The sequence below is a fragment of the Euprymna scolopes genome, chromosome 20 (assembly GCF_053919585.1).
Source record: "Euprymna scolopes isolate OS-2025 chromosome 20, ASM5391958v1, whole genome shotgun sequence".
Taxonomy (NCBI): domain Eukaryota; kingdom Metazoa; phylum Mollusca; class Cephalopoda; order Sepiida; family Sepiolidae; genus Euprymna; species Euprymna scolopes.
Window position 1 is genome coordinate 9,680,644 of NC_136501.1, and position 16,780 is coordinate 9,697,423.

Consider the following 16,780-nt stretch of genomic DNA (forward strand, 5'->3'; position numbering starts at 1 on the left):
ATACGTACTATTTTAAAGGGAAAAGCGTTTCTTTTATCAAATATTTTATAAAGAAAAATCCCATCCTCAATTTTTATAGCTAAATCCAGAAATGTAGCCTGTTGTCCTCTATGTTCACAATTCAATTTTAATTCGTTTGGATATATAAGATGTTTATTTTTTTCGAATTCATCATTATCGTTTATACATATAAGGTCATCTATAAATCTCCTACATCCATGAAAGTTATATGTTTTAGATATATCTGTTTTTAATAGTGATGACATATATATATATATATATATATATACTCGAGTCTATGTAAATACAAATTTGCCCAAAATGGTGCAGGATCCAATCCCATTGGGATACCTATCCTTTGGAGTAATATTTTATTTCCTATTTGAAAATAGCATTCTTTAATAAGATGACTTACAAGTATTTTTAAAATACCTTTAGAAACACTAGTTTTGATATTTTTATTTTTACACCAGAAAGCTTTAGAGTTTGAAAAGTCTATATATTTACCTTTTCCACCTTCAAAAGCCAAATCTACAGTATCATTTAATTCTTTTATAAGTTTTTCATGCGGAATTTTAGTATATAGCGTACTAAAATCATAAGTAGCTATAGATTTTGCTTTTACTCTGGAATTTATTTTATCTAATTTTTCTTTCACTGGTTGGGAATTATTTACTACCCAAAATAGATTTATATTACTATAGAATTTACTTTTCAGGCGAAAATTATTTATTTGATTTATAATTAATTTAAATATTTTAGATATAGCTTTACTTAAAGGTTTAGTGATGCACGTCTTTGAACCTACAATAAATCTAGCACCAACTGGATTTTTATGCATTTTAGGTATCCAATACATACATGGAAGATTTTTGTGTTTGTCTTCTAACTTTAATCCTACTTTTTCACTAATAATACTATTATTCAAAATAATGCTATCTAAATTACTATTACTTACTTTATAAGTATCCGAAACGTTTCCTATAAGTCCTACTTCTATCAATAAACGTTGTATATAATATTTTTTACATATAAAAGCTATATTGTTTGCTGCTTTATCCAATTGTAAAATTGCGTGTCTGGCTAAAAGTCAGAAATTGCAGAATAATTACAAAACTTATATCAGATTCAGTATGACCTCGTTATACTGGTTATGGTAAATAATATATATTCATTTCCTTGAACTGACTTGACTTGAAGCAACATTCACACAGGATGGGTTAAACCAGCTCCTGCCATAAAACAGCAGCGTTGTAGATGAATGCAGACCAGGCACAACGGTCCACAGCAGCTAAAATAGTGATGGGAAGCCATTCCTGGGATCAGCGGCGGACCTTTAGACCAGAGCTAGTTTTGATGTCTGCTTTGATGGTGTGTAACCATGTAATCAGCTGGCCTTCCAGGTGTCTTTGAAAATCTTGGAGTGATTTTGGAGCTATTGCTTTGTGGGTGAACTCTTTTGCGTTGTGCAGAGTAGCCAAGCCAACGTTGTCTCCTCTTTGAAAGAGCCTGGTTAAGTGGGGTGGGGGTGATCCTATACTGTGTCCAATTCATTTCATTGGCATCAAATTATTGTATGTAGGTTCAAAAAAATTTTTTTATTTTTCATTCTTATTAGCAGTTGTTTTCAAAGAACTGAAACTAGGTCAAACAGTTTTTTTTTTTTTCCTATTATACTGAACCAGTTTCCAGTTTAGATAAAGAGGGGAGAAGAATTCAAAGGTAGAGAGAGGGTCAGGTAGAGGATTTTTCCATGAAAAATATTACATACTCTTTTTTTTAACTTTTCTATTTTGTTATTCCATGCTTCTAGGCAATACCAGGTAGCTCTGCTAGTCTATTATAAAAAAAAGTTTTAAACACGTGAGTGTAATAACAAAAGTGCATAAATGTCAGTGGAATTAAAGCAACATTATGAAACTTGAAAGTTTTGTGTCATAGAATTTTTAGTTGAAATCAAAACAAACTAAATGTCTGCCGTCAAGACGTCAGTGCAATATTGCAGGTGAATGAACATTAAAACGATTAGTGATTGCAATAAAATGGAACATAAATTCTATAAATACATTTGTAGGTGAGTAGAAAGTGCATGATGACTTTACTTTTGACAGCTTTGTAACTCTCGCTTCCCTTATTTTGTCCTTTAGTACTCATATTTCATCTTTCTGATAAAGGGAGAAGAATTGCTGTTTCCTGAGTCAGACTATCAATCTAACACTCATTGTTGACTAGGTTTTGACTTTGATATAGCATTTTTCATTTTTAGCTTCCAATGAAACATCTTGTTTTGTTTGTCTTATGTTAAATTTGAGATATCTTAACAACCAAGTGGTTGTTGCTACAAATGGCATGCATGGTGGGGGATTTATAGAGGAGTAGCAAAGCTACTGGGCATTACGGGTGGAGGGGGGCATGTATAACAAAATAGAAGAGTTAAAAATAGTGTGTAAAACAGCTTTCTTTTAACCCCTCCTTTCTTTCCACCTGCGCCCTCCCTTCTCTCTGCAAATTCTTCTGCTCCTTCCTTCTTTCTTTTTCTTTATCCAACAACTGGATCAATATAATAGAAATAAAAAATAAAAAAAGAAAGCTGACTGACTATTTGACCTGATTTAAGAGTTGTTTTTCAAACAACTACTGTAAGAATGGGGGGGGGGGGAATAACACTGCCACCCATACACAATAATTTGATCCCTACTGTCCCTCAAAGGAATATTATAGCATTTTTCTGTTTTACAACAATCAGATCAAGCTCAAATTGAATCCAATGATGTAAAGTTTGTAAATGCAGTTTATGACTTTTAGATGGACTCAAAAAAATTGTCAAAATACACGTAACAACCATCAAATATAAATAAGAATAAGCAGCTAAAGAAAAATCAATTTTACAATTTTCAATATCTTGGAATCATGTATTCATAATAATCAAATTTACTGAAATTTGTCTCCATCAAAATAGACGCTTAAACTCTAATTTAATCTGTTTGGAGATTGACTATGTTATATTTTCAGTTTTATTAAAAAATATGGCTGCTATAAAAAAAATAATACCCTAATGCACTTTCATGCTCTCACATGCAATCTTTCTAACAAAAAGGAGACAATAAGTATTCTAACTTAAAATATATATTTTGTTATCAATGGATCCATTTCCTCATATATGAGTTGCTTTTGGCTGAGAGAGGCTCCAAATGTCCCCTATTTATCTTGGCATAAGTTACATAGTTCTTCAACTCACCTTAAACTGTAGCTAAATCCTTCTATCTCTAGTCATATGATTAAACCAACCAATCAGAAATTTACCCTGTATGTAAAACCATAACTGATCTTTGGCTCAAAGAGTCACAACAAGAACTCGCTTTGCTACCACAATGAAAAATAACTTTCCTTTCTTCCTGTGCTTAGTATCAGGAAACAATTCCACAAACAGAGCTTTTAAGCAAGGGTTTACCATTTGTGGAACACATTACCATAGAACTACTTCCTTGCAAATTAAAACAGTCATGTTTTCAAACCCAATATCAACAAATTCCCGTCTTATACTATCCCCATAAGTAACCAAACTTAGTTCATTCTATTAATCATTCTCAATCCTATCATGACGATGTTCATGTTTTGATTAGCTATCATTCAATCTTATTAACCCTCATCCTTGTGTGGTCTTTGGCCTTGATAAGCGATGACCCTCGCAAAGCATGTTATCACAAAATGATATGTAATATGTAAACTCCAAATCTAAGTTTCTTTTGATGATATTTGATGCAAAACTCATTTCAACAAGTATTCGTTTGCAACACATAACAACAAACTAAATGATGATGGGAAATATTTTGTTGATTTCAATTCAACAGAAAACAATCATTATATTTAAAGAAAATATTTACATTTACAAGAAATATATATTTGAAAAAAAAATGGGGGTATGTGATTGATTTGAAGATGTCTATGATTCTGGTAGTGTTAAAAGCAATACTGTAGCATGTGTATGTGGAGGGGAAGGGGTGTATGATGGGCATGCACGCATACACACAAGCAACAATCAATGGAGATAAGTTATTTGAAGAGCAAGGGAATGCTGCCCTGTAGTACATCAATGTTATGACATTGTCACTGCTACTACCATCTTTATTTAGTTTGGAAAACTGCTGTGTTATTGACTATCGCGTGCCTTCTTCCCTCACAGCCAGTTCTGGTAGAATGGAGCATTTCAGGCTTGGAGCAGAGCCAAATCAACATTTGAGGCTGAGCCAAGAGTGACGATTCAAGTAAGAGCAGAAAAGGTGACAGGCAGAAACAAATACTTACATGTCATAAACCAATACAATCATATGCAATCATATGCATATATAAACACACACATATACACAAATATATATATATATATACATACATACACACAAACATATATAAATATACATAAATACACATAAGTACACACACACATACCCCTATACTTATACGTAAATATAAACTTTTACACTTATATATAAATATACTCGCTCATATATATATATATATATATATATACTTAAGCATTGTTGGCATCCGTTAGTCTAGAAGACTATGAGGTTGCGCCTGTAGAAGTGATTGAACACCGTCTACTTAAGCATACAAGTATAAATATAAACAAACGGAATATGAAAGACTAGTTCAATCAAAAGTTAAAGTAGAGGATTAATATTTCTCTTCCTTTTATTCAAAAAATGTTGTGAAAAAATCTACAGCACTTTGTGATTTGAACTAGTTTTTCATATTTGGTTGCTTATCTTTTTCACAGTTTATTTTACCTAACACATTCTGTTGTATTTTTAAACTTATGCTGTATCTTTTCTCTCTCTCTCTCTCATACACACACATATATATATATATATATATATATATATATATATATATATATATATATATATATATATATATACTAGAAAAATACCCATCCTGGGAACAGGTAATATTAATTCCCAAAAGCTAAAAGTTTTGCACTACTTTTATGTCCCTTATGGGGATTCAAATCAAGATATAATTCTACTAGATCTTGTCTAGAATCCTTATTCCGATTTTGATTAAATTCCATTACATAATTTTCATTCTTGAAAATGTCTAAAATTTAAGGCTTAAACTTTAAGGATCTTAAGAATTTGAAATTAATGGAATCTTGCTTACGTGACTATGATTGGTAAAGATCTTACCCTTATGACTTTAAGGATTTCTATTTCCTTCCACCAATTTTTATTTTTTTTAATCCAAGGACAAAATATTTCCAACTTTGTCTTTTTTTCTGAGGAACATAGATCTGTCTGACGAGTTGTTTGGTAAATTTCTACCATTCAATGAAACACATGTAAGGTGCATTATACTAATAAAATAAAATAACATGAGTGGGAATATATATATATATATAGATAGATAGATAGATAGAGAGAGAGAGAGAGAGAGAGAGAGAGAGAGATATGACTGTTCTTTTTTAATGGGAGTACTACTGTACATCTCATCAATTTAGTGCTAAGTGCCGACAGGTACGCAAGAGTCTCTTTATGCCAGCTTCACACCTAGACTTTCCTGAAAATATAACATAAAAAAGCCTCGTCAATAATCAGATAACATGCATCCAATTATTTTCTACTGTCTTTTCTTTCCAGCTATTGAGCTACATACTTTGTCACAAAACTGCCACAAGTATCCTGCAGGTATTAGGAGGGCATTTATCATAAAACACACACACACACACACACACACACACACACACACACACACACACACACACACACACACACACACACACACATTGCCCGGTTGTAAAATACGCTTAAATACAATATTTTGATTAATGCAATTTTCACATTTATTATCATATTATATTGGACCCAATATATAGTAATGATTCAAAAAGTTAGAAAAACAAAAAAATGACTCGTGTGCCACCACAGAGAATCAGAACCAAAACGTTTAGCTTACGATTTATTTTTTCGTTTGTGGTTAATGCCTGAGCTATGAAGACATGTTTGCTGCCATGCTAAAAATAAAAACATGAACCAACAGCTATTACGTTACGCATGCATATTCGTAATGCTGTCGTTCGACCTTCACCTGGCAAATTCCATTTCTGTAATTTTCACTTTTACACTGATTTTCCCTGGCTAAAACCCAAATATAAAATATATATCAACTTTTTACACTAATATTATGCAAGTATAAATCATGTAGAATATTTGCATGAATATAATTACACATAATTGTTAACTTAAGATGATCATCCCATAAGAAAACCGAAAAAACTAATAGGGAATTAATTAAAATGAATGTTTAATATATGCAAATTAGCTAGATCTTTTGCAGATGAATGCAATTCCCCGCCCAATACATAATAAAGTTGTATTTTCTTTTTAAATAAATAGAAAAAAAGGGTTTTAATATGAATATCAATACACATAAATAAATATATATATATATATATATATATATATATATATATATATATAAAAATAAAGGCCAATAACAGCTCCTTCACTTAGTGGAAAAATCTTCTACCACAACTTTAGGATGCCACTTTCAATTTTGGAATTTATTCATATTTACTGATAAAATACTTAGATCATCACTATTTCTACTTGACTCTTTCATGTGCATCTCTACATCTGATCAATCATTGTTCTTCTTTGAATTGTACCACATTTTTCTATTTTTATTCATCAAGCTTGGACTCGATTTTGGAATATCCTTGTAAATCATAAATGTTTGCATTATTAACTTTCATACAAATATGACTTCTTGTAAAATTTATAGTTTTCAATGTATGTGCTAACCAGCAAAATGTATAGCCTGTCTATGGATATCATTTTTTAGCCATTTCCTCTGAGGATAAGAGCCACTCTTTGAAACTCCATGGAATAAGAAAATATTTTAAGTTTTTGTATTCCTTGTTGAATAATAAATTGTTGTAATTTCTAATTTACAGAGTTTATATTTAAAATAGTCCTCATCAGTCTTAAAAGAGAATGGATACCAACATGAAGCCAACATCATGAAATCACTAACTACACCTCTCCTAAATCAATATTGCTTTAGTATAGTGAAATGATGTTGAGGACGACTGGAAACAATGTTGGGATAAGCACTCACACACACACCTACGTCGTTTCGACTATCGTTTGTGCAAGAAAAAGGCTAAAATTTTGTATTAATTCATTTATGCGTGTGTGTGTATTAATGATGGGACAATTCCAATACTTTTCCTGATTCTAATACAATTACCGATTTTCTTGTAAATTCCTGATTCCGATACAATTACCGATTCTGATTCTTTTTAAATATCTAGATATAGTTTTTTGGAGGAAGAGGTTTGGCTACTGTATAAACCCACGTAATATGTACATATATTTTCATAAACGTAAAAATCATTCCTGTGAAGTGTTCTACAGATTTTAGTTTTACTGAGTTTAAAATCAATAGCTATTCATAATTTTATTATTAAAATGAACCATAGAAAATTAAGCTTTAAACAAATGAATGCAATAAAAAGAATCGTTTAGGAGCATCGGAAAATAGGCACAATTTTTTCTGATAGCGAATCTGATACCTCAAAAAGTTCTGTATTTTTTAATTTCTCATTCTGATTGCAATTAATCGTGTTGACACTAGCATATGAATAAATTAAATTAATTCAACTTTTTTTATTTACCTCTTCAGAAGATTAGATACAAAGTCAGGTGTTAAGGTGAAAAGCCAGTGTTTTAGGATGGACGCACTATGGTATACAAAAATGACTTAGCAGCCTCTCTGCATTCTATTGTAGGGCTGCCTCAGACAATTAGCGATAAACTAACCCTTTCTCAAAGAGAGGATAAAACCTAGGAGGGTGGAAATTTTGAGATTGAGCCCATACCTCAACAACAAAGTCACTGTTGAATTGATTGTCAAGGACACATCCCTGACCAATCCAAAAGATAAGTTGAAGCAACTTATTTTATTTACCTCTCCATGAGGTTAAACACAAGGTCAGGAGTTGAGTTGAACAGCAGTGCACTATGATTAGCATACTTTGTTCTGAAAAAAAAATGTCTCAGAGGATTGCTAAAATTCCCTGGTAAGGATGCCTCAAGCAATTAGTGATAAACTAATCGCTTCTCAAACAGGAGTAAAAGCCTGGGATGGTTGATCACCAGGACAGGACCCTATGTTAGTCCAGCAGCAACAAAGTTACTGGCGGACTTATTGTATCCCAACATGTCTGAAATAAGTTGAGAACTTATTCAATAGATGCATTATCTTTTTTTATATACCATTTATGTATATGCGATGTCAGAGCTGCATGGTTAACTAATTTGCATGTTGGTTTTGAAAAGGAAAATTTTTATTAATTAACTATCATTTGTTATTGTTTTTTTTTTAATTTAATAATTTAAAAAAATTCTAATATAACAAATAGTTTTGTTCATAATACGTTGACACTAGTTTCTGTTAGATCACTGAAGTTAAGCAACATTCAGCCTTATCAGTGTTAAAATGGGTGACCATTTGGGAATTCCAGGTACTGTATGTGCTCTCTGATTATCTCGGCATTGTTTCTAGTCATCCTAGACTTCTCCTTGCCTCTTGGCTCAAGCAGTGCTAATTCAAGAGAGGTGTGGTTAGAGATTGTGCAACCCTTGCCTCATAATTACATACATAGGGGGTATCTATTGTCTTTCAAAACTGAACGGAGGCGTTTAAAGGTGTTTGCAATATTATTTTATTTTCTGGACAAATATATAATTCAAATGTTCAAATTTGGACTAACTTGATTTCTTAAATAGTAAATGAAAAGCCAATTTGATTAATTACTATTTTAATCACAAAGACATTAAGAACAAGAAGATATTATTTTGGTTTTTATCAAAAGGGGAACAAAATTATTCCTTTTATTTTCTATCAGCAAGCCACTTGATGTTGCCCGGTCATAAAATATGCATAAATATTATATTTTAATTAATGCAGATTTTTTATTTATTATAAACAGAAATTAATATTAATAATAACAGAAATACCGTAGGTATTAAACAATGTTAAATTTCTTTAAAAAATGACAGAAAAAAACGGAAAAAAACACCCGAGACATGTGCATGCTTTTTCTAAACAGTTCACTTCTTGTAAGTAAAAAAAATACTCGAGCTGAAATCGAAACCAAAACCAAATGACAGGGAGTCAACTACAATAACCATTAGGCTACATTGACATGTTATTTAAAAGGTGTTTTATAACCTACTTATTGTTAACATAAGTAATCTGTTATGGGAACGATTCATGCATGCGCATTCATGAAACAGCTGACAAACAAATAAAAATTTGACGATCTCCATATACCAACTTTTTAATTTTTACCCTTTACCAGCCCTTTTTTTCCGGATGAAAATGGATTAAAGAGTTTTTCTACATGTCTGAATACTCTATATACAAAATTTCAAGTTAGTAGATTAAAAATTTGTTGAGTATATAGGTTAAGAAGTGTCCACACACACATTCTCACTTTTATAGATGTATAGATTAGCAGTTATTAATATTAAGCCTCCCTTTCTTTGCACATAGAAATAAATTTTCATACATGATTATTTAAACACACTGGACACAAATACGTTCATTTTAAATTAATGTTTGAAGTAGTATATATATATATATATATATATATATATATATATATATAATATATATAAATAAAATCATTGATTAGATTGGGAGAGATAAATTCAACAAAGTGCTCAATTATTTAAAATTATTCAAAAATAATAAAAAGTAAGGGCATAATATTTATTGGTTTAGCAAAAGTTCATTCAACCATGATACAGTTGGTTTAAAGACAATGGATTACTCATTATGGTCGATGAATGCTATTAGAATACCCGTCCCAGGATGGGTAAAAATGATTTTCCAAACAGAACAGTTTTGCACCACTTTTATGTCCCCCCATACAAAGATTAAAATCAAGACATAATGATACTAAGATCAAAAGAAATGGAAATTTGGACAATCTTACTTTATTGATATCTTATGAACTATGGATCAAATTCAATACAAATCTGAAAAATTTGAATTTTCAAACGTGAGGTTGTGTTCATCTTATGCCTTCTAAAACCTTTTAAAATATTTTAATGAAACTGAAATTTGGAGAATATTTATTAATTGATGGTAACATTTCACAAAAATCAGTGGTATTCTTTCTCAGTGTTTCTAGCATCAGATGATTTTTTTTTATAAACAGAGCTTTTTCGTAATGGTTTCCTGTCTGTAGAACACATTATCATGTGGCAGCTTTCCTGCAGATTATAAACTGATCACCTTTAAAGCAAATATTAACAAATTCCTAACAAGAAATGGACCCAAAATATTCATCGTCAAGTAGTATCTGGCCTTGATAAGTGGTGATCACTTTTTATTAAAAACGTTTGAAGATTCATAAAGGGGCTTTTAAAATCTTTGCATAAAGATAAATTTGGCTCATATTTGGACCTGTTATGTCTGGCAGCTGTGTTCCAAAATTCATAATGATGGATTATTTAGCATAGGCATTAATCCTGTGCACACACACATACATATATATACACACACATTAGTCATGAATTTTTGAGATGAGGTATGAATGTTTGTATTATTTAGATTAATCGGACAATTGTTCTCATGTAAATAACAATCAAGATTGTCAGATTAATCTAAATGATATACACACACACACACACACACACACACACACACACACACACACACACACACACACACACACACACACACACACACACACACACACACATATATATATACACATATATATATACACACACATACACATACATATCTACATGTATGTTGGCTACACAATCAACTGCAATGGGCAAAGCTCAATTTACACATTACTAATATTTAATAACAGTGCATATAAATTGAGATGTTTTTAGACAAAAAAAAAAAAAAAAAGCTTATTTTAAGAACAGTTTTTTTTTTGTTTCTTTTTATTGCTTTTTCACCCCAAACAAAGCACAGTGCTACTTTGATGTAGGAGCTACTATCTGGGATATAATTGCAGGTATAATATGTAGGGAGTTTAGCAGCAAGATGACTGTTTACATTACACTTGAACTTCTGCATGTCAGTACACTTGGTGTAACAGGAATCCGGAAGGAAATTCCAAAGTCTAGCAGTTCTAGGGAAGAAACTATTAGAGTAGAAGGCTTTCTTGGCATCTGGGAATCTCTACTGTGTATGGGGTGGGATTTTGTTGCTTGTCAGTTTTGTCAGGGGTATTTACGTCGAGGGAGTACAAGGGCTTGTAGCTCGTTGGAGCATCTACTATTAAAATACTTGTAAAATAGGCAGACGGATGCAATGTTTTGTTGATGGAACAGTGGCTGAAGCCTAGCTGACAGGACCAATTAGGTTGGCGACTCTCTTTTGAACCCTGTCCAGGAGTGAGAAACCAGTAGTAGATGCACCAGCCCAAATGTGATAACAATACTTCAGACATTTTTGATTAGTTTATATAAATATGTCAGCATATATAGATAGGTATGCATATATACAAGCACACAGCTTACGCATGCATTCTCATAGTCACATATCTCAGGAAAACAAACTATTAATGTTAAATATTAATGTAAAAGATTGTGAAAAACTTTAGTATAAAACCTGTAAATGAATTCATTCATACATGTTGAATTAATAGGTGTTAGTATTAGTGATTGATAGAAAGCTGATAGTTTTACCTCAATGTTAAAGAATATAAAGCATCTCTAGGTGTCATTCTTATTTCATATATTTTTTAAATGATATTAAACTTATTTTTGGTTTGAAAAAGAAATCACTTCACAAAAACTCGTTTTTTTTTTAAACACTATTTTCGTTTTTCATAGTTATAATTTATCAGATAAGTGCATTGTATATTCATATGTGAAATGAAAATTATTGTAAAATGTAAACAAATATTGGTTTTAATAGCTGTGTGTGTGTGTGTGTGTGTGTGTGTGTGTGCGCGCGCGCATTGTCGTGCTCGTCTTCTGATATTTCATCAATCAATGCAAACTAAATTCAGCCAGTATTTGTAAAACAATACAAAAACATGACGTATATAATGATAAGTGTCAAAATATCATTTGCTAACTAATATCTTGAGTCACAATTATATTATCATTTTTTTATTATCGAAATATTAACAAGAAAGAATTTTAAAGCAAATTCTTATCTAAGAAAAATATTTAAAAATGAAAACTTTTATTGAATAAGAAACTGACAGGTATCCATCCAGGTAAGATGATTGAAAAACAAATCAATTGAAAATAAGATGAATTTATTTATAGATTAAAGATCATTTAAACAGGATTGAATCTACAGCAAAAGAAAAATGATATTTTTTATTCAACCTAAATTGATAGTATAGAGCTTCACAATTGTTTAAGAAGAGGGGGGGGGTAATGGCACATTAGCAGTGGTACTGATTGTAATAGCAGCGCACCAACTGTTTCAGAGCGTCGTACAGTATGTTTTGCTGGGGAAAATATGATGATTGAACGTTTGATTAATCAAGTGATAGATATGATGCTGTAATTGGGGAGAAAGTGGAATAATAAATTGGCTGACTATTGTGAAAGATGTCTAGCCATGAATCAAGAGGATGAATAGAAACAAGATCTAAAAAGGTGAAAGAATAAAGTATGTATGAAAGAGAGAGAGAGAGAGAGAGAGAGAGAGAGAGAGAGAGAGAGAGAGAGAGAGAGAGAGAGAGAGAAAGAGAGACAGACAGACAGAGAAAGAGAGAGACAGAAAACATGGTAATAGATAAGAGCAGTTTTTGACAAGAAAATCCCAAGTTATTTATGTTTAATATTTTATAAAAAATAATGACATATACTTGTAGATAATGTAAAAAAGAAGACAGTTGTCAAAAATCAGCAACATAATTACTAATAAAAAAACAAAACTACTCCAGGTAGGATGACAAGATGTCTGAGCAATCAAATGTAATTTATCATTGTCATCATCATGACTATCAGCAACAAGAACATTTATCAAATCACATAATATTTTTTTTTCCTGGACGATTTTTAAATATTTAACTAAGTTTATATAAAAATAGACCACACATATCCTATCTCTGAATGACCAGACAACTGTATAAGTACCAACTTTGTCTGGTTTCCATTAGGTCATACACATAGGAACAGACATACGCAATATAGATTTTTAATTCACTGTTTTAGAACACAAAATATGGGAATGCATATTTATGCACACATATTTGAAAGCAGAAGAAAAAATTAAACACAAATAAAATATAATTGTATTAAAAACTTATAACATTAACCAAAAATTACCAAAATAATTCTATAAGGTGACATATTCAAAAGCTATGTTTTGCTACATTTATTATATAATGACCTACAGTAAAATGTTATCATCGTGCATTCTGCATTGACCATTGAAATCATAATGGTCAGCTGGTTGTATATACTTGTTACTATAATAAATATTTTTCAAACAAATATTGTTTTTAAAATGTTTAAAAATTAGGTCACAGACATAGAAATTTTGAATAACATAAAACTACATTTTAGCTTCTATTTTTATACACTACAAAGAACTGTCATAAAATATTCATAAATTCTTGAAAATCGAACCAAAACATAAATATTCTTTATTCCTTATTCATTTTCACCACAGAAAAAAAAACATGAAAACAGTGAAATAGATTGTAAAAATGATGAGAAATATGCAGGTAATAACTGTTTATATGAGCTGAATGTCTTCTTACCTTGTTTGAGAACAAAACTCTAGAATTGTAAATAAGTGAGGAACAGATTCAATGAAATTGTGGAATATTCAACCATCCAGATCGATCTCTCTTGATATCAAATGATTATTTCCACATCTTTTGATTAAAGATAAAATATTAAAAACATTTCATGTCATCACGGAGACAAACAGTCATCCGTTTGTGGACAAACAAAGATTACCGTTCCAAGATGCAGATTTTTTTTGTTTTTAGAAAATAATTCAAAATAAATCTAAAGATATTACGATTGCCTTGTTACAGGAAGAGAAAAATCTTTAAAAGACACACGAACACACACATGCATACACTTCTATATACAACCAACCAATGAGACTAATACTTTGCTATGATAAAGTATAGGAATACAAAAATATAAAAAAAAAATAAAATAACAGCCAGAAAATATCATCTCCATCAATTGTAATGAAATGTCTGCTGAGATCAGGTTAAAGTTGTTAGAAATAAAACGCATCACATGGAGGACACGCATGTTCACACACACACACACACACACACACACACACACACACACACACACACACACACACACACACACACACACACACACACACACAGAAATATGTGTGTGCGTGTGAGCTATATTTGTGTTTCATTCCCAAAAAAATTCAGTAGACTAAATATATTTATTCTAATAAATTTCTTCAAAAATGAAACACATACGTGCCATAAATATATTTCCATACTACTACTAAGCTCTACTCATGTCTTGAGTACTGTTGAAATAAATACTGAAACAAAAATATGTGGTGCATCATCTTATATTATAAGTGTGTGTATATATATATATATATATATATATATATATATATATACACACACACACATACAAGCGAGGTCAAAGCTAACATAGAATTTATATATTCACAGGGGGGGGGGGTTAAAAAGGTGACTTTTTGATGACATAGTTGTCAAGGGATTATGATGAGGAGAATGACAGAACAAGTGTCATGAAAGGAAGGTGGAAGAGACGAAAGTAAAAAAAAAAAAAAAGAAAACAAGAGAAAGGAGAGGCAAGAAGATACATACGTGAGTGGCTGAGAATCAGACTGAAATAGCCTGATGCAGATATTGTGCTTCTCAGCTAACGGTATTGATAAACACAAAGATGCACTGGGTGGAGGGGAGAGGAGGGAAGAAGGTATGGTGAAGGGGAAATCAGTAGGAAAGGAAAGAGAGTCACATACACACACACACACACACACACACGCATATTGCAAGAGACACAAGGCAAGAAAGAACAAAGAAGGAAAAAAAAAAAAAAGAGAACCATTGTTCATTCTAGCAGTTTATAGCTGCACGCTCCTGACGAGCAGCACATGATGCAAACTAAGGCTTACATTTCTAGCAGATGCTTGCAGTGCCAGTAGCCAATTGACGTCACATTGATTTTTCCATGTGACGTAAGCAATCCAAAACATTGATACTAACAAGAGAACAGACACAGAGACGATGTTGGCACTGATGAGAAACTCAAGTCACACTAACTTCCTGCTTACTAATAATTCTTATCACTGATGCATATCATGTCAGACTCCGTCTGCAATAGAACTAAATACAAAAAAAAACAAAACATTTCATCCAATAACACCTATATTCACAAAGACAGTGAAGAAAGAATGCTGGAGAAACAAATACAAAAAAAATCGAAAGTTATTTGATATAAGAAATACTAGTGATCAGCATGATAGTATTGATGTGTGAAAATGGTTCAAAGATTTAATAAACGCTGAGAAATGCAACTATGGCAGCTGTTAGCAGATCACGCTTAAAGAAATGACTGCATGCTTCACAACTACAGGAAAGCAGGTGTAGAAAGTGACATTCACGATAATCGTTCACACCGAGAAAAATATATTTAATTTCATATCGAAATCCTTTTGATGAATGAAAAGAAAACCATTCGATAAAACAATAAAATGGAATATTAGTAGAGAAGATAAAATAATAAATATGAGTAAATCGGAGCATTTTTAATAATTCTACCATTTTTAGACAATTTTTGAACAAGTTAAAATATAATTAAATACTAAGTCTATGGAAACAAGTTAATTATAAAGATTCAATTTAAATAATTTTTTTAAGATGTCAATTTGTAAATAAGGAAGTCAATATCAGATAAGTTAACAGTTAATGAGATTATCTTGACTTCTTATCACTTAAATATAATCAGCTCTCCTGAGATCAAGTCATTCTTATACTTACCTATTACTAATGGAGATTCGGTATCTGTCTGTTTAAACACAAAACTATACTATTACTGCTATTAATTGTACTATCTAATGCTCAATTCAGATTGCTAGACTGTTTCATACGAATGCACTATTTTTCAATGCTCAATTTAGCAAAGGGGGTGGGTAGTATCTGTTCTCTTATCATGAGATCATCCTCCCAGACATTACCCCCACTCCCGTTTTTGAGAGAGGAGAGGTACTGTAGTATCTGTTCTGTTGCCATAATACAATTCTTCTAGACATTATCCCTCCTCCTTTTTAGGAGTGGTACTGTAGTATCTGTTCTGCTGTCATGAGACCATCCTTCCAGGCATTACCTTTTCCTTTGAGAGAGAGGGAGATAGTGTAGTATCTGTTCTGGGATTATCTTCTACATGGTTATTTTGAGGAGGGTAATTATATACTTGCAAAATTATGTGACCTCTGGTTGCATGATTTTGCAAGTATATAATTACTCTAGGCACTGATGAATTTTTCATCACATTTTATATTTGAAAATAGAACTTATGAATTATTTTGATATTTTAGATATTTTGATAAACTTGTAATTATTTTCTGTAAAAACATACAAAAATATCAACAGAAAATAAAAGCTTGAGTTTGACTTTTTTACTTTTGTACGTTTGAGTTAATTTTTTTTTTTTAAGTCTTAAACCCATTTTGCTATGCAATATTAAAATGAAGAAAAAAAAATTATTTTTTGAAATGCTGAAGAAAATAATTGATCACACAAAAATACTGC

General features: G+C 31.3%; 1 protein-coding gene and 1 long non-coding RNA gene across 9 annotated transcripts in view; one reads left to right on the forward strand and one right to left on the reverse strand.

The window, feature by feature from the left end:
- The window catches only part of LOC145241306 (voltage-dependent L-type calcium channel subunit beta-1-like), a 375,341-nt gene that overhangs the window by 203,706 nt on the left and 154,855 nt on the right, over positions 1 to 16,780 (reverse strand). The window lies entirely within an intron of this gene.
- The window catches only part of LOC145241309 (uncharacterized), a 189,874-nt gene that overhangs the window by 17,884 nt on the left and 155,210 nt on the right, over positions 1 to 16,780 (forward strand). The gene's annotated exons all lie outside the window — the stretch shown is intronic.